We start from the raw sequence: 20,759 nt of genomic DNA, 5'->3' as shown, positions 1-20,759 counted from the left end.
ATGTATGTTTCATTAACATCCTAATATGAATTCTAAGACAATGAAATAAACACATATAAAGTTTAGGAAACCTTACATTGGGTGCAGCAGAATATAATGACTCCTTCTGTTCAGATCTCTAGCCCTTGATTCCTTTCTGTAGCAGAACATAATCAATGTTGGGAATTATTTTACCAGAATCTTAGATCTACTCACAAGTATGTTTATTAACATCCTAAATATGAACTTTATAAAACGATAAAATAAACACATATAAAGTTAAGAAAACCTTACATTGATGCAGCGGAATAAATGTCTCCTTCCACTCAGATCTCTAACCCTTGATTCCTTTCTGTAGCAGAGTATAATCAAGATCTGAGCCCGAATGTCCTTCTTCTTCAATTTTGATCCTTCACAGTCTTCCAATCTATGATTGAGTTACTGCTTGCTGTGTGTGGGCACTTACTCTTTCACTAGGGTCACGAAAAAGATGAAGGGAAAAGAGAGAGAGGTATTTCGGCCAAGGTAGAGAGTGAGGAAGGCTCAGTTTTCTGAAGAGAGAAATTTCTGTCAGAAAGGCTTGTTGAAAACTTGTGATTTGACTGAGCCATCACTTTCTATTTATAGGCAACTACTAGGTCTAGGTTTACAATTATTTGGCATTAAAATAATGAAGATAATAATTTGAAAAATCATCATTAAGTGGTCGGCCATATGGTGTTAATGGGCCTCACTTAATTTTGCAATTTTATCAAATTTTATCTCTATTTTCTGAAAAACGCCAATTTTCCAATTCTAACCTTTTAAATGCCAAAACTAATTATTTAATAACTAAAATAGATTATTAAATAATATTGTCATTTAATTTAATTATTAATTAGACATATAAAGTCCATTAATAAATAAATAAACCCAGAAAACTCTTTTCCTTACAATTTCACCCCTGCTTAGTGAAAATTCATAAAATTAGACATAGTCTAACTTTAGAATTATAATTGACCAATCACGAATCAATTAATGAGTCTTACAAGCAGAATGTTCTCAACTAGAATGGGGACCATGGATCTATATGCTGAGCTTCCAATAAGTGAACCAAATTTACCAAGTAAATTCCTACTTATTAATTCTTCGTTGAATCCACTCTTAGAACTTAGAATTGCACTCTCAGACTTATATAGAGCATATTGTATGTTTCACGATACCAATATACTATCTCATTTAACCATTGTTATAATCTTATTGTGATTTAAAGATCCTCTATATAGATGATTTACATCGAGATGGGATTTTTTTACCGTCCTCACCCCTCAATGTATTTTGCCCCTTAAAACACTTAGCTACCTGTAAATGGTGTTTAGTGATCTAATAATTAGTCAGTTAAACAAGAGCTCATCCATTTACTTCTATTTGCTAAGCTCGAAGGGAATCATCACTTGACTTCTATACACCAGTAGAAGCTATAGATTCCATATTTATGTTCAGCACTCCCACTCAATCATACTATCATGTTCCCAAAATATACGTATCACCCTGACCCAAAAGTAGGCTTAACTAATAAATCAAAGAACATGAATAGCACTCCTGAGTTGAGCCCAAGCATATCAGGATTTAGATTCTTTTAATCTTAAGATCAACTACTGATATTGACTTGGAAAGATATGTATAACGGTAAGTTTGTAATATCTTAACTTAGTTGCAATATCGGTCCAGTCCAATGTATACTCCATACATTCGAAACTAGTATACTTTACTAATGTCCTGGAAAGAACATAACACTTACCCCAAGTGTAAGTACACATCATCGCTGATTATCACATCAGTGTAAATCCAATAACACTGATGAAACAGGGACCAAAACTTTTGATTCATATGATCACAATCACATTCCACTGTGTTGACGATACTGTAATTGTGAATAAACATATGATCTGGATTTAACTGATTTTGTGTGTATGAATGTAATAAACATATTAAACCATTAGCATGTAAAATTCATGCAAACATCAATCACTTCAAATTTCTTATATTGATAACTAATCAGATTGTAAAGAGTTTTATTTAGGGCATAAAACCCAACAAACTCCCACTTGCACTAATATAAAACAAACTGTGCAAATAGGTCAATCTGATGTCTTGATCTTCAGATCAAGTGTAGTATATTTGAATCCACCCAAACTTCTGGAAACTAGTTCATAAATACTCTTATGAAACATCCTTTACTATATGCTTTACTCATGAAGGGATACTGAAATCTTTACTGTTTTAAAAGTACATCTGAATTAACAGAAGACATATCTCTCATATTTTAAAATATGTAATTGAGATAATACAGTGTAGACTTTTCTTCAGTGATATAACTTTCTGGTATTTTCGAATAGACCAAGTTACAATTCTTCTCTGGTAGAGCTTGAATTATTATACAATAATTCCTCCACCCCCAAAGTAAGCACCATCTCATAGAATTTTGAAATTAGATGGTGAGATACAAAGACAACTGATACACAGTTCCTTAATATCTGACATATAGATCACTTTCATAAATCCTTCTTGAATATCTTCTAATGTTCCCTATTTGATTACATCTCAGATAGCTCCCACTCAATAGCAGATGTCTGGTTAAATAATACTTTTAACCTCTGATTGTTTGGAGAGTTACCTAGTTGTGACTTTTGTATTAGTCTGAAACTTTAAGTCAAGACTAAGTCATCAACATAGCAGACTAGTATTTGAAGTGAAAAATACATGCCAGAGATAAAGTAATCAAAATTAAGATACCATCAAATTTTATGAGGATTAAGAATTCTTGGTTCAAGTCATTCGAATGGACTGAACTAGAGTTCTTTATCTTATTCTCATAATTCTGATAAGCTATACCTATCCATGTGAATGGTTAGATTTGCTTTTCAGTAGTGTTCTTAAGTACCTATCACAATTATCAACCTATTTAAGATGGGTATAGAACTTTAAAATTCTCCCACTCAATTAAGGTAGTGTGAAACTTTAACAAAGAACTTTCAAAGGTATCATACTTTTACTTACAACAGTAAAAACGAAATGGAACATACAATCAAGATCAAGAATTTATTTTGACAATAACTGACTCATTATATTACTTCCATGTTTAAACAAGATATGTGTTTCATAGGGAATTGTGGAATAGACTCCACCCCTAAGAATATACATATAGGGTACTATGGATAACCTCCACCCCTAAGTATATTGAGATTATGATCCACCCCTATTCTCTTAGTGTGATAGAGTTTATGTGGAGTTGAATACTATCCAGAGTTCATTAGATATAAAAGATCGTTACACTGCATAGTTTTCTTAACTTTTCTCCACCCCTATCAGATCATAAGATCCTTTTATTAAACAAATTCTTAATAATTGTATGAGAATTAACAATTATTGATAAACATAGAAATAATTTCTAGTGTTTATATAATATAACTCCATGAAGAGTTGTAAATATTATAGAATTTGCATCAATAATAAAAACACTTACACATACAAACATACAAATATAATGTGGTAATAATTGATGAAGATAAAATTAAATGAAGCTCAATCTCATAAATTGCAATGGTGATTTCGAAAATAAAACTTTATTAATAAAAAAAATATATTGCAACAATATGAGAGAAACAGGGATTAATATCCCTGACTAAAATTTGAAATCCAAATTGTCTTTAAACTAAAACAATTAATTCAAAAAATTGAAGAGCTTCATCTTCATCTGGACGATTTCACCCTTGGTCCAGCTTTCTGATCCAACTCATCTGAGTTCAAGTAGCTGGGCCTATAAGAAGAAGAAAACAAATAAACAAAGTTTAGTCCAGAATCATAAATCCAATTGGATAATAATTCACTAAAACTCTTAAAGTTTATTAATGGAAATACCTTTTTTCTTTGCAAGAAGTTTAGGACACTGGGGTTTCCAATGACCTTTCTCATTGCAGTGGAAACACTTTCCTTTAAGTGTAGCATCACCAGAAGGAGCAGCCTTTTTCATGGCTTTTGCTCGCTTCTTGGTGTTCTTCCACTTCTTCTTCGATTTGGGCTTTGAAGCAGAGGCAACATTTGCTTCAGGTTTCATCGTCCCATTACCATTACCAGGATGAGGTTTACTCCCTTTCTTCTTGGGTCCTCCAATCAAATTTTCATAAGTTTGAAGGTCATTGACTAATTCATGAAAGTCAATTTCCTTCTTATTCATGACATAATTTGATGTGTATGGTAGAAATGTTGGAGTCAGGCTATTCAAGATAAGACTAACTTGAGTAGCACTGTCCATTTCAACACCATGATCCTGGGCTTCTTGGAAATAACTGGACATGAGGAGAACATGATCACGCACGTTTTGATGAGGTTCCATCCGTGCGTTAATGTACTTCTTAGTCGCGTCAAAGCGTGACTGAAGTGATGCCTTACCGAATAGCTCATTTAACTTCGTCATAACTTCAGCAGCCTTCTCAGTTTTAGAAAACCGAGTTTTGAGGGTGTCAACCATGCTAGAAAGCATAAAGTATAGAGCTTTGTCATTTGCTTTCTGCCAACGCTCATACTTTTCTTTCACAGCTTTGGTTGCATTGTCCCCAGGCACTTCAGGTGACGGCTCAGTTAAAACAAACAAGGCACTTTCTCCTATGAGAGCAATATTAATGTTCTCATTCCATTTATTAAAGTTAGATTCATTCAGCTTATTTTCAGTCAACAGTGATAACATGGGATTCATTTTGACAAAACAGGATACTACAAAATAATAGAGATCAACAAATAGAAATTAATAATGGTTTAACACACAAAATCAATTCAGAAATTATAAGCACATAGCAAGTAGGAATGATAGGAGAAAATACTTAAAAAATTCAATCCTAAATAATTTCCAAGGTTTTCAACAAACTGATATCAGTGTCCCGTTTAGGCGAGAGTCAAAGCTACCATCCATTGAATAGAGTTGTCAGTTCATCTAAAATGTTAAACATTCTAGCAACCTTTTATTCGATCAAGATCAGAATCCAGCGGTGTCCCGTTTAGGCGAGAGTCAAGGCTATTCTATCTCATGAGCTTCTACCATTGTTTCGCAATTTGCAAGTCAAATATGGTCGCCACCATTAGGGTGATCTATACCATATAAAACACTTACAAACCACTTATCATGCGAGATTAAACGGTGCGAAATTGCTAATGAACGTTCCTCCATTAGGGAGGATTACTCACTAAAACAAACGCGGTGTAAAACCCACAATGGAGATCGAATATCTTAATAATAATAAAGCTCATTGTTTAAAATGTATTTTCTTTATTATTCTAATAAATAAATCTCATTAAATTCTAAATTAAGAATTAAAATTCAAAAAATAAGAATTTAATGTAATATTTATAAAATTATACTTAGATGGTGATTGAAATAAAATTAATTATTTCCATCTTAGTAATAATCTTAACTATAAATATTAAGGAAATTAATTTAAGTTGAATTAAATAAATAATTAGCAACTTAAAAATTTCCTTTGAGAATATATTTATTGGGTTCGAAAGTATATAAAATATACAATTTTCGAAAAATAATAAAAATAGAAAAGAAATACTTCAAGCAAAAATATCACCTATCTAGATTTTCTTTTGACTAGTTAATTCAATTTCTAATACTATATATATATATATATATATATATATATATATTTTAAATTCATTTATTTTAAATTAATCAATTAGATGAAAAAATCATTGATTGTAGTTGGTCCAAGAATTAATTAAAATAAATAATTAATTTACAACTCAATCTATTTTTCAAAATAAAAAATTCGAAAATATTGCATAAATAAAATGCAAATTTCGAAATTGATTAATAAAATAAAGAAAAATATATATTGAAAATTATTTAAATTTAAGTTGAAAAATTAAATTTCAACCTAAAAATAATTTTCTATTTAATTAAGTGTCATGAAAAATCAATAAATATTTAAGTATCATGATGAAAATCAACTCAGATATTTAGATTTTTCAAGTTAATTAAATGTATTAAATTCAAGAAATAAATAATTAAGTGTAGAGAAGGCTTAATTATTAATTTCTATTTAATACTAGGAAAAATATACTTAATAAAATTGTACCAAAATTAATTATTTAAATAATTAATTTCACAAAGTATGATTTTCCTATTTAAATATTAGAAATAATAAGTAGTCTAGAAATTACTATCTAGAAAATATCTTATTTGACTAAGTATCTTTTCAAAATTTGAAAAATATCTAATTTAAGTTATATAGAAAAAATCTAAAACTTAAATAATTTCAAATCTAGATTTAATTAAATATCACAAATTAAGTTGTAACCACTTAATTTGAAGATATCTTTTTAAAGTTAATATTTGAAAAGATATTAACCAAAAAATATCTAAAATATTCCATTTTAAGTTAATATTTGAAAAGATATTAACTTAAAAAATATCTTAAGAATCTTTAATAACTAATGCCTAAGATTCCTCAACTTGATTTAAAATTTAAATCAAATATTCAAATTTAAGTTAGATAAGAAAAATCAGTTGATACAACTAATTTATAACTTAAATAGGAATATTTAATTAAATAAGCTCCAGAAAGAATCTTAGTTAGTTAAAATTCTATATTTAATTAAATACAAGAAAAACACAAATAGTTTATCTAGAAATAATATCTAAACTAAAAGTGTTTTTCTTAAAATTAACTTTAAAATATTAAAATGAAAATAAATTTCATATATTTTAAAAGTTAATTATGTTGCTAATTCAATTTTATTAGGTCAAACTAATATAATTAACCTAGTACAGTTATTCAAATCAGGCAAATGGGCCTTCACAATTGGGGTAGTTCATGTGAGGGGGTGCTGGGTTCAGTATGTCGTACCCACTTCTATGGCTCCCAACTCTCACACGAGGCCCAAAAGAGAGGAATTTAACCTTAAAATGAATAACTGTTATTAATTGAATAGGTCCAATAACTAAATGGACCTAAATAAAATCTATCAAGGTGTGACATTTTATTTAGCAACAACCTATATGCATCTATATAATAAAATAAACATATAGGCTCACACAGACACACTTTGGATGGATCCTATCATGTTGCTAGGTCATACACAGATGAAAGAAGATTGTAAAATTTACCTGTTACAAATTATTAACTTGACCAAGGGAGCCATCAGATCATTAGATCTGGCAAAAAGTAACCATGGCTATTTGCAATCAAGTAATAATAGGTTTTTAAAACTTACACACAAGCTAAAAACCACATACTCCTGCAACAAGGTTAGCTGGATAGTTGGAAGTAGGATTTATTTAATTTTAAATAAATATTTTCGAAAAATAAATAATTAAAAAAAATATTTAATTAATTTCGAAAATAAAGTTAAAAAAAAATATTTAATTTCGAAAAAAAAATTTAAAATTTCGAAATTTTAAAAAATATTTAAAATTAAACCTACTATTTTGAAAAATTAGGTTTCAACCAACCTAAATATCATTTCAAAATTTGCTAACTACTTTTAAAAATTAAATGTTATTTTAAAAATAAAATTAAATAAAAAATAGAAAAGATAAATGAAATATCTTTTCAGATTTTTAAATTTAATTTAAATAAATAAAATAACAAAATTTAAAAGTTAGCAAAATATCTTATATCTATTTAAAATTACATGATTATAAATATCTTATTTAAATTTAAATAAGGTCAAAATATCTAAAAAGATTTGATTTTAAAAAAAAAAAATCTTAAAAGATAAGATATTATTAAAAAAAAAAAATATCTTAAAAGATAAGATATTTTAAAATATCTTAAAAGATATTATAAATATCTTAAAAGATATGAAAAAGTATGAAAAATTGAAGAAAAAAGAAAAAATTCGAAACTGTACGGACAGTTCTGCGATCGCAGGAAAATATCAGCACAGCCCCGATTTTGTCAAATCTTCAAAAAATCATAACTAATTCAAATAAAATCCAAATTGAGTTCTGTAAAAGGCTAACTTGCTTAATTTTTTCCATACTATCCAATAAAAATAATTCCAGAATCGAAATAACAATTATTTTTCACGAAAGTTTCACAATCATCAATCAATCATCAAATAACACTCAATACAACATGATACCATCCAAAGAACATACAAACAATCGTTTTAAAGTCCAAATTACATGCAAGTAAATCAATTACCATGGCTCTGATACCAGTTGTTGGGAATTATTTTACCAGGATCTTAGATCTACTCACAAGTATGTTTATTAACATCCTAAATATGAACTTTCTAAAACGATAAAATAAACACATATAAAGGTAAGAAAACCTTACATTGATGCAGCGGAATTAATGTCTCCTTCCACTAAGATCTCTAACCCTTGATTCCTTTCTGTAGCAGAGTATAATCAAGATCTGAGCCCGAATCTCCTTCTTCTTCAAGCTTTGATCCTTCACAGTCTTCCAATCTATGATTGAGTTACTGCTTGCTGTGTGTGGGCACTTACTCTTTCACAGGGTCACGGAAAAGATGAAGGGAAAAGAGAGAGAGGTATTTCGGCCAAGGTAGAGAGTGAGGAAGGCTCAGTTTTCTGAAGAGAGAAATTTCTGTCAGAAAGGCTTGTTGAAAACTTGTGATTTGACTGAGCCATCACTTTCTATTTATAGGCAACTACTAGGTCTAGGTTTACAAGTATTTGGCATTAAAATAATGAAGATAATAATTTGAAAAATCATCATTAAGTGGTCGGCCATATGGTGTTAATGGGCCTCACTTTATTTTGCAATTTTATCAAATTTTATCTCTATTTTCTGAAAAACGCCAATTTTCCAATTCTAACCTTTTAAATGCCAAAACTAATTATTTAATAACTAAAATAGATTATTAAATAATATTGTCATTTAATTTAATTATTAATTAGACATATAAAGTCCATTAATAAATAAATAAACCCAGAAAACTCTTTTCCTTACAATTTCACCCCTGCTTAGTGAAAATTCATAAAATTAGACATAGTCTAACTTTAGAATTATAATTGACCAATCACGAATCAATTAATGAGTCTTACAAGCAGAATGTTCTCAACTAGAATGGGGACCATGGATCTATATGCTGAGCTTCCAATAAGTGAACCAAATTTACCAAGTAAATTCCTACTTATTAATTCTTCGTTGAATCCACTCTTAGAACTTAGAATTGCACTCTCAGACTTATATAGAGCATATTGTATGTTTCAGGATACCAATATACTATCTCATTTAACCATTGTTATAATCTTATTGTGATTTAAAGATCCTCTATATAGATGATTTACATCGAGATGGGATTTCTTTACCGTCCTCACCCCTCAATGTATTTTGCCCCTTAAAACACTTAGCTACCTGTAAATGGTGTTTAGTGATCTAATAATTAGTCAGTTAAACAAGAGCTCATCCATTTACTTCTATTTGCTAAGCTCGAAGGGAATCATCACTTGACTTCTATACACCAGTAGAAGCTATAGATTCCATATTTATGTTCAGCACTCCCACTCAATCATACTATCATGTTCCCAAAATATACGTATCACCCTGACCCAAAAGTAGGCTTAACTAATAAATCAAAGAACATGAATAGCACTCCTGAGTTGAGCCCAAGCATATCAGGATTTAGATTCTTTTAATCTTAAGATCAACTACTGATATTGACTTGGAAAGATATGTATAACGGTAAGTTTGTAATATCTTAACTTAGTTGCAATATCGGTCCAGTCCAATGTATACTCCATACATTCGAAACTAGTATACTTTACTAATGTCCTGGAAAGAACATAACACTTACTCCAAGTGTAAGTACACATCATCGCTGATTATCACATCAGTGTAAATCCAATAACACTGATGAAACAGGGACCAAAACTTTTGATTCATATGATCACAATCACATTCCACTGTGTTGACGATACTGTAATTGTGAATAAACATATGATCTGGATTTAACTGATTTTGTGTGTATGAATGTAATAAACATATTAAACCATTAGCATGTAAAATTCATGCAAACATCAATCACTTCAAATTTCTTATGTTGATAACTAATCAGATGGTAAAGAGTTTTATTTAGGGCATAAAACCCAACAAATCTGAACCTGGATCTCTTTCTCTCCCTCCTTTGATGCTGATTCTCCTTCTTGTTGTTTGGAATCTCCTACAGTCTTACACACTATGATTGAGATACCACTTGATGTGTGTGGGCACTACTCTATCACTCAAGGATTTAGAAATTGAAGAAGAAAAGAAGAGAGAAGACGGCGGCTAGAAGATTTTCTCTGAAGGAATGAGATGCATCATCTTTTTCCTAAAGCCTTCTCTACCTATTTATAGGTAACCACCTAGGTTTAGGTTAAATTATTTGGCATTAAAATAATGCAAAATAAATGATAAAAGCCTATAAGAGTGGCCGGCCATGGGCTTTGGATAATGGGCCTCACTTATGCAATTTTGCTGTTATATCATTTCTGCATCTCATTTTCTCAAAAACGCCAATCTTCAAATTCAACCATTTAAATGTCAATTCTAATTATTTAATAACTAAAAATTAATTATTAAATAACATTGTCATTTAATATATTTATTAATTAGACATATAAAGTCTCTTAATTAATAAACAAAACCTAGAATCTCTTTTCTTTCCAATTTCGCCCTTGCTTAGTGAAAATTCATAAACTAGACATAGTCTAACTTTAGAATTAAAATTGATTAATCAAAATCAATTAACTGAGTCTTACAAGCAGTATGGTCTCAACTAGTATGGGGACCATGGGCCTATATAACCGAGCTTCTAATAAGTCGAACTGAATTTACCAAGTAAATTCCCTAACTTATTAATTCCTTATTGAATCCACACTTAGAACTTGGAATTGCCCTCTCAGTCATATAGAACGATCTATATGTTCCACGATATAGATACGTCATTAGTTATCCATTGTTATAATCCTAATTTGATCAATGACCCTCTAATAGATGATCTACATTGAATAGGCAATAAGTTACTGTTACACCTTCAATGTATTTTATCCTTAAAACACTTAGCTCCGTATAAATGATATTTCAGCGAAGTGAAATGAGATCTCCACCATTTATCTCTGTTTAGCCAAGCTCGAAGGATATCATCGTTTTACTTCTAAATTCCTATAGAAGTTATAGACTCCGTATTTATGTTAGCGCTCCCACTCAATTATACTATCATGTTCCTAAAATGTACGTATCACCCTGACCCAAATGTAGGCTTAACTAACAAATCAAAGAACATGTATAATACTCTTGAGATCGAACTTAAACATATCAAGATTAAGATCATTTGATCTAGGATCAACGAGTGATATTGAATTGAATAGATATTACGGTAAATTTTAATATATCTAATCAAAGTTCAATATCGGTCCCTTCCGATGTATACTCCATACATCCGATACTGGTAAACTTTGCCAATGCCCTAGAAAGGACATAACACTTATCCAAGGTGTAAGAATACCTATTGTTGATTATCATGTCAGTATAAATCCAGTGTTCTGACAAATCAGGGAATAAACTTTCGAACATGTAATCAAGATTATATTCCACTGTGCTGACAACATTATAATCATTAACAAATTCATATGTTCTGGACTTAAATAGAATTCATACATTATATATATAATCATGAAATAAATCACGTGAACCATGCAACATAAAATATTATTTCTGATCTTTATTAATAAGTAAATCTGATTATATTGAAATGAGTTTTATTTAGGGCATAAAACCCAACAGATAATATGTCACAACTAAATATCCCTCAAAAACTATAGTAAGAGGTTGAAAGTTTTTATTTGACTAGACATCTACTATTGAGTGGGAGCTATCTGAGATGTAATCAAATGAGGAACATTAGGGGACAGTCAAGAAAGATTTATGAAAGTGACCTATATGTTAGATATTAAGGAACTATATATTAGTAATCCTAATATCTACACCAACTCATTAAGATTCTGAGATGGTGGTTACTCTGAGGGTGGAGGAGTTATTCTAGAAGAGTGTAAAAACCCATCTATAATAATTCAAGCTCCACTAGAGAAGATCTATATATAACTTTGTAAATTCGAAATTACCAGAAAGGTATTCTACTGAAGAAAATTATACACTGTATTATCTCAGTTCCAAATTTTAAAATATGAGAGATATGTCTTCTGTTTGTTCAGATGTACTTAATAAACATTAAGGATTTCAGTATACCTTGATGAGTAAAGCATATAGTTAAGGATGTTTCATGATGTTTTATGAACCTGGTTCCAGAAATTTGGGTGGAGTCAAATATACTACACTTGATCTGAAGATCGAGACCACAGATTGATTGTAAAGCACAACTTGTTTTAAGTTAGTGCAAGTGGGAGTTTGTTGGGTTTTGTGCCCTAAATAAAATCCATTACAATCTGATTACTTATCAATTTAAGAGTTTTGAAGTGATTTATGTTAACATGTATTTTTCTTGTTTATGGTTTAATATATATATATATATATATATTTAATATATGCACAAAATCAGTTAAGTCCAGAACATATATATTTATTCACAATTACAGTATTGTCAAAAGATTGAGTCCCTGTTTCATCAGTGTTTTGGATTTACACTGATGTGATAATCAGCGATGAAGTATACTTACACTTGGCATAAGTGTTATGTTCTTTCTAGGTAATTGGTAAAGTGTACTAGTTTCGAATGTATGGAGTATACATTGGACTGGACCGATATTGAGCTTAGACAAGATATTATAAACTTACCGTTGTACTTTTCCAAGTCAATATCACTAGTTGATCTTAGATTAAAAGAATATAAATCCTGATATGCTTAGGCTCAATCTTAGGAGTGCTATTAATGTTCTTTGATTTATTAGTTAAGCCTACTTTTGGGTCAAGGTGATACGTATATTTTTGGAACATGATAGTATAACTGAGTGGGGGCGCTGAACATAAATATGGAATCTATAGCTTCTACTGGTGTATAGAAGTCAAGTGATGATTCCCTTCGAGCTTAGCTAAATAAAAGTAAATGGATGAGCTGTTGTTTCAGTGACTATATCTTAGATCACTAAAACATCATTTACAGGTAGCTAAGTGTTTTAAGGGGCCAAATACATTGAGGGGTGAAAACGGTAAATTTTATCCCTTCTCGATGTAAATCATCTATATAGAGGATCTTTGATCATATTTAGATTATAACGATGGTTAAATGAGATAGCGTATCTATATCGTGGAACATATAGAACGCTCTATATAAGTCTGAGAGTGCAATTCCAAGTTCTAAGAGTGGATTCAACAAGGAACTAATAAGTTAAGGAATTTACTTGGTAAATTCGGTTCGACTTATTGGAAGCTCAGTAATATAGATCCATGGTCCCCATTCTAGTTCAGACCACACTGCTTGTAAGACTCAATAATTGATTTATGATTAATCAATTGTAATTCTAAACTTAGACTATGTCTAGTTTGTGAATTTTCACTAAGCAGGGGTGAAATTGTAAAGAAAAGAGATTCTAGGTTTATTTATTAATTAAGAGACTCTATATGTCTAATTAATAATTATGTTAAATGACAATATTATTTAATAATCTATTTTAGTTATTAAATAATTATTTTTGGCATTTAAATGGTTAAAATTGGAAAATTGGTGTTCTTGAGAAAATGGAAATAAAATTGTGAAAACTGCAAAATCCAAGTGAGGCCCATTAACACCATGGCCGGCCACTTGTGCAAGCATTTTCCAATTATTATTTTTATTATTTTAATGCCAATTAATTACTAACCTAAACCTAGCAGTTGTCTATAAATAGAAAGTGATGGCTTACACCAAATCAAGTAGTTAAGCAGTTATTCAGTGATTTAGGAAACTGCCTTCTTTCAGAAATTTGAGCCTTCCCTTTTCTCTCTATAGCCGAACCCTATATCTCTTCTCTTCCTCTTCCAATTTTGATATAACCCTAGTGAAAGAGTAGTGCCCACACACAGAAGGTAGTACCTCAATCATAGTTTGGAAGATTGTGAAGGATCCAAATCCAAGAGAAGGACATTCAGACTCAGATCTTGATAATACTCTACAACAGAAAGGATACAAGGGTTAGAGATCTTAGTGGAAGGAGACATATTATTCCGCTGCAACCAATGTAAGGTTTTCTTAACTTTATATGTGTCTATTATCGTTTTAGAAAGTTCATATTTAGGATGTTAAATAACATACTTGTGAGTAGATCTAACGTCCTGGTAAAATAAATTCCAACAGAGAAAGGATTCATAATTGTGGTAATTTGCTGGATCAGTGGAATAAAATTCAAAGAAAAGACAACCAAGCTAAAATCAAAGAGTTGAAAAAAGAAGTGGAGACGTGCTCTCGGGATCACTCAACTCAAAGATTTTCCATGCTTAAAAAGAAGGAAAGAGACCTTAATGGGCATCTTGCAAAGGAGGAACTTTTTTGGAAACAACGTAGTAGGGAAATTTGGTTGGCTCATGGAGACAGAAACACAAGATACTTTCACCAAAAAGCTTCCTCTCGGTGCAAGAAGAATCGAATCCATGGCCTTTTTGACAAAAACCTGAATTGGATGAGTACAAAAGAACAAATAGAGAAGACCATCTGTGATCACTTCTAGGAGCTATTTTCAGCAAATTACCACGATGGTCGATGGAGATACAATAGCCTACCTTCAATGATTTGTCCCTTCAAGACTCAGTAGACATCAAAATGATATCCTGCTCTCTGAGTTTACAGCGGCGGATGTTCAGCTTGCTTTATCCCAAATCAATGCGCTAAAAGCGCCTGGAGTGGATGGAATGTAAGCAAGATCGTTAAGTTTCTTAAACAACATGAAGCTCAATGCAATTTGAATAAATAACAGCTCGCATATTATAGTATGTACTATAAACGAGATATCTTAGTGTGTCTTGACAAATAGTAAACAAACTAAAGTATGAGTAGAGGATTAACTATTCATACGATCAATCAAAAAGTATTTAAAGAAGTTTTAAAAAAACTGTTCAAAATATTTAAAGTTTGCTCTTAAAAAAAATTATGGCAAAATATTAACTGCTCACATATAATATGGCAGAATATTAACTGCTCGTATATAATACGACAATATACTAATTGCTCATACATAAAGCGATCAAAGTGTTCAAAATACTTTTAATTATGTGAGGACATTTGAGTTCGAAATATATCTTAAGCTAAATTGAGAAAGGTATTTGTTTACTTGTGGGAAAAAAATACAATATTCAAAAGTATTCATAACTCAAATAAAGAAGGATTAGATGGCACAAAAAATATAATTATAGTAATGTTGGCCTTCAAATAAAGTAAATAAAAATCAATATTACTTAATAAGTGCCACAAGAGACAAAACATTATCTCGGTCTAATGGCTATTATTTGAAAATTGAAACCGTAAAAACTAAGTCTACATAGTTGGAGACTTAGAAGGACCTTTTTCTTCTTCTTCTTCTTCTTCCTCAACCTCGCTTTCTTCGGCATCACTAGCCTCTTCCTTCTTAGTCTGCTTGCAATAGGTATGCATCTCGTTGGCTCCAATACCCAAGAAGCTCAAGTCCATCTCAGGATTTACAATTCAGGCTCTACAAATAGATCACTTAGCCATCAAGTTTACCCTTGCCTTGGCATCCGATTGGCTTCTTCAAGCTTTTTGTCAGCTTCAGCTTGGGCCAGCTAGTTAGCCTCGAGAAGTTCTTGGATCTTGGTTTGAGCAGCCTCAAGCTCAGTCTTAAGGGCCTTCTCGGATTTTACTTAGTTTTTAACATCCTTTTTCAACCTAAAGATCTCTTTTTGAGATTCATTCCATTGGCTAGCCAAAACCTTGCGATGGTCGTTAGATTTGCAAAGTTTAGTGCTAAGGTGACTAACACTTTGGAAACCCTTTTACTGAGTCATGAAATATAAAAATGTAGCCTAGAAAAAACGAGGTCAGATGAAGGAATTAAAGAATAAGGCATACAAAAATTCTATAAAGTTGATACTAACTTACTGTAGAAGATCAACACTCCTCGTCAAAAGGCTTTAAAAATTTCCTTTGTTGATCAAATTCCAGTCCTCTTACTTGAAGGTCTTAAAATGACACTAATTTTGGGTAGCATATTGCGAGCAGACCTACGAGCCATCAACACCTACGAAAAATTGGCAGGGGGCAGGAAGGTTCTAGGAAAACCACCTTGGGTTGAGACCTTGAGAATTTGACCTTATGGACAGACCCCAAGGCCTATCCACCGGAGTTCCCAATTGTTGGCACCGAAGAAGTGGCTGTAGTTTTTTCTGGCTCTATTGAAAGCTTGGTTGAGGTAGATCTTTTGCCAGCACTCTTCTTGATCCTCTTTGAAACTTCTAGGTTTGACCCAGAAGTAGCTTCCACCGAGGTTGTCCTCTTCTTTCCTCGATCGCTTGGTGGGACTAGTCAGACTGCATAGAAGGTCTTCAAAGCCCATATTTGCTAGACAAAAAATAAAACATTAAGATTTGTATAAGCAAAAGTATAAAGGTGGCGAGGCTAAATCTCACACTTATAACATTACCATAATCATCAGACGAGGAGGAAATGCTATAATAATTACTAAATTCCCTAGATCCAGTAATCATATAAAGATCAAAAGAGTTAAGGGGAGACATATCCTAATCTAAATAGTTGGCCCTATCAAAGTTAGTTCCATACTGTCTAGCGATCCTAAAGTAGGAACTGTTATAGCTTAATTGGATGTAATGTTAAGGATACCAATAATCAAATCTATGGGCGATTAGGTCGACACAGTTCTAAATGAAAAAGTTATATTGACTATCCTTAAATTGAACTAATGTTGTTCGATCAGCCCTAAGAGCAGTAGGAGACCATCCATAAGTACCAAAATTATTACCTCAGGAGGCCTCATCTTTAGGTTCCCGAGTGGTTACATTCCTGAGGTAATGAATGCGAGCGATATAATCCCAGTCCTCTTCCTCCTCGAGCACTAGGACTTGCTGTCAGTTTGGAAACTTAGAGGTTTTGAAGTCATTAGTGCATTGATCTCTATCGAGAAGGGCACATGCCTTTAAATTATTATCATGTAACAAGAAGTTTGTCACTCGCAGTCCATAAGGAAGATTGAGTAGGATCTCATGTCTTTCCTTAAAATCTAGTGCTTATGTATGATTCGAAACCTTGTGGTCTTAATTGGATAAAGATCGGTGGTCCAAAAGAAGTCATCATTGAGTTCTTTTTATTGGGTAACCTTACGATGATCCTACGATCATTAGTATGGGTGTCGAGGTAGTAAAAACCTCCTGCTCCATGCTTCCTCGTAGGACAGGCCTTTATAGAATAGAAATATAAAATTTCCAAGGGTGTTGGATACTCCCATTTCAAAATGTGGTAAAGCGATTCTAAACTGGCAAGGATCCTGTAAGAGTTTTTGTGTGAGCTAAAATTAAAGCAATATCACTGGTGCTGCAGCCTTCATCTTGAACCAGACGTTCAGGTGGGAAACAATTGAATTCTCCCTGAGCCACAGATCTAATGCAACATCCTTTCTCGTTCCTAATGCCACATGACCTCAGAACAACCTAGACATAAGGGCCGATGGACCTGACTTTGGATTCTGTTGACTCAGCCTCGAAGGTAACAGTAGGGTTCTGTGGATTCTTGGATTTGCAAGCTTTTTGAGCCATGATTTCAAAATCCAAGTCATTTGGTAAAAAGTTAACAGTGACTGGAAGTAAAAAAACATTAACCTCGTTAAGGGGATATTAACTAAACTAGACGATTCAAGCCAAGTTGCTTCTTGCAAATAATGGCGTCTACCATCAATGACTTCTTGTAAGAATCGCCTATAATGGTTAGAAGCTTCCTACTGGTCAGACCTAATGAGGTGGTTCCTAATTTTTGCATCATTAATTTCAAGTATGGTTTGAGGATTTTAGATTTGAGGCTTAAAAGCTATGGCTAGAAATTGAGGACAGTGTGATTCTAAGGATTCTGGGAGTGTGAATTATGGGTTAAATTGGGACATGATTAAAGAGAATAATGTCCTAATTCTTGGAAAAATAGAGCAAAAATAAAACCCAGGACTTTCGAATCACATAACCTTAAATTTTCTAGCCCTAGATTACTCAAACATTCATATAAAGTTTGACCAAATAATAAAACAATGCAAACTAAAAGAACATACCAAGAAATTAAGATTGAAAACATAAAAGAAAGTCAGCAGAGAGGAATGTCCCTTACTGGTGTGATGAAAGATTCTGGGTGTTGAAAAACTTCGCGTGGAAACTCTGATTTCAGAGAAGCTGGGCCTTGATGATTTTGAAGGAATTTAAAATGTCCCTTTTCCTTAAAAAGCACTTTTTAAGGGGAAATTATTATACTTAAATATCAACCAGTAATAAGAAACTAACACGTGTATCAAGGATGAAATATGAACCAACTCAAACTGCGCATTATTAAATGCACATTAAAAGACTCGCCTCAAGAAATGTAGTTAATAAAAATATTCAAACTCACCGCCATATAGACAATAGTGAGATGAAGAGTAATAACTATTAATTAATGAGAGCAGTTAGATAAACAGGTCCATCTCAGATACAATGAAAACTGTTCAGAATGAGTAAACAATGAGCTTGCAGCTTATTGATCCACATACTCTTGAGTAAGAGCTTGCTGCTTATTGATCCACATATTCTTGAGTACATTTAAGGAATGAAAGCAACTTCAACATTCATTCACCTCGCTTTTTGACGTGTAGAAGTAACCACCTCGCTAATACCTTTCTCAACGACAAAGGAGAGTCATGAGATGCATTGTAACTTAACACTTAACATTTTCTCCTAGAAAGATGGTTAAGAAAGATAACATGTACTCGGCAAGAACCATCAACCACAGTCAGTATAATCGTCTGTGGATAAAGACAAAGAGCGGTTGAACGATTGTTTAAGATTATCCCATGTGCATAAAGATAAAACATGGGGAATGTCCATGTTTCATGAACAACTATGAATGAAAAGATTCCAAGAGCATAACTTTCACCACATACATCTATAAATAGGGGCAGAAGCTGTTGGGTTTTGTGCCCTAAATAAAACCCATTTCAATATAATCAGATTTACTTATTAATAAAGATCAGAAATAACATTTTATGTTGCATGGTTCACAAGATTTATTTCATGATTATAGATACAATGTATAAATTCTATTAAGTCCAGAACATATGTATTTGTTAATGATTATAGTGTTGTCAGCACGGTGGAATATAATCTTGATTATATGATCGAAAGTTTATTCCCTGATTTTTCAGTTCACTGGATTTAGACTGGCATGATAATCAGCGATAGGTATTCTTACACCTTGGATAAGTGTTATGTCCTTTCCAGGGTATTGGCAAAGTTTACCAGTATCGGATGTATGGAGTATACATCGGAAGGGACCGATATTGAACTTTGATTAGATATGTTAAATTTACCGTAATATCTATTCAATTCAATATCACCTAGTTGATCCTAGATCAAATGATCTTAATCCTGATATGGTTAGGTTCAATCTCAAGAGTATTATTCATGTTCTTTGATTTGTTAGTTAAGCCTACTTTTCGGTCAGGGTGATATGTACATTTTGGGAACATGATAGTATAATTGAGTGGGAGCGCTAACATAAATATGGAATCTATAACTTCTATAGGTATTTAGAAGTGAAACGATGATTTCCTTCGAGCTTGGCTAAACAGAGATAAATGGTTGAGTACTCATTTCACTTCGCTGAAATATCATTTATACGGAGCTAAGTGTTTTAAGGATAAAATACATTGAAAGGGTGTAACGGTAATTTAGTCCCTATACAATGTAGATCATCTATTAGAGGATCATTGATCAAATTACGATTATAACAATGGATAATTTATAGTGTATCTATATCGTGGAACATATAGAGCGTTCTATATGACTGAGAGTGCAATTCTAAGTTCTATGCGTGGATTTAACAAGGAATTAATAAGTTAGTGGATTTACTTGGTAAATTCTTGATCTGCTTATTGGAAGCTCGGTTATATAGGCCCATGGTCCCCATACTAGTTGAGACCATACTGCTTGTAAGACTCAGTTAATTGATTTTGATTAATCAATTATAATTCTAAAGTTAGACTATGTCTAGTTTATGAATTTTCACTAAGCAAGGACAAAATTGTGAAGAAAAGAGATTCTAGGTTTTATTTGTTAATTAAGAGACTTTATATGTCTAATTAATAAATATATTAAATGACAATATTATTTAATAATTATTTTTTTAGTTATTAAATAATTGGAATTGGCATTTAAGTGGTTAAATTGGAAAATTGGCGTTTTTGAGAAAAATGGGATGAAAAATGACAAAATGGCAGAATTGTAAGTGGGGCCCATTATCCTATACATGGTCGGCCACTATGCATTTAATTTACCATTTATTTTTTCATTATTTTAATGCCAAATAAATCTAACCTAAACCTAGATAGTTACCTATAAATACATAGTGATGGCTCACATTCAAACTTAACTCCGTCGGATGAAATTTCTTGTCTTCAGAAAGTTGAGCCTCCTATTCTTTTCTCTATAGCCGATACCAATACCACTCTTGTCTTCTTCAATAATTTCGAACCTTGAGTGAATGAATGAATGCCCATACACATCAAGTGGTATCTGAATCATAGTGTGGAAGATTGTGAAGAATCCAATCAACAAGAAGGAGAATCAGCATCAACAAGGAGAGAAGGAGATCCAGGT

The sequence above is a fragment of the Cannabis sativa genome, chromosome 2 (genome assembly GCF_029168945.1).
Source record: "Cannabis sativa cultivar Pink pepper isolate KNU-18-1 chromosome 2, ASM2916894v1, whole genome shotgun sequence".
Classification (NCBI taxonomy): domain Eukaryota; kingdom Viridiplantae; phylum Streptophyta; class Magnoliopsida; order Rosales; family Cannabaceae; genus Cannabis; species Cannabis sativa.
This window is presented reverse-complemented; position numbering follows the sequence as displayed.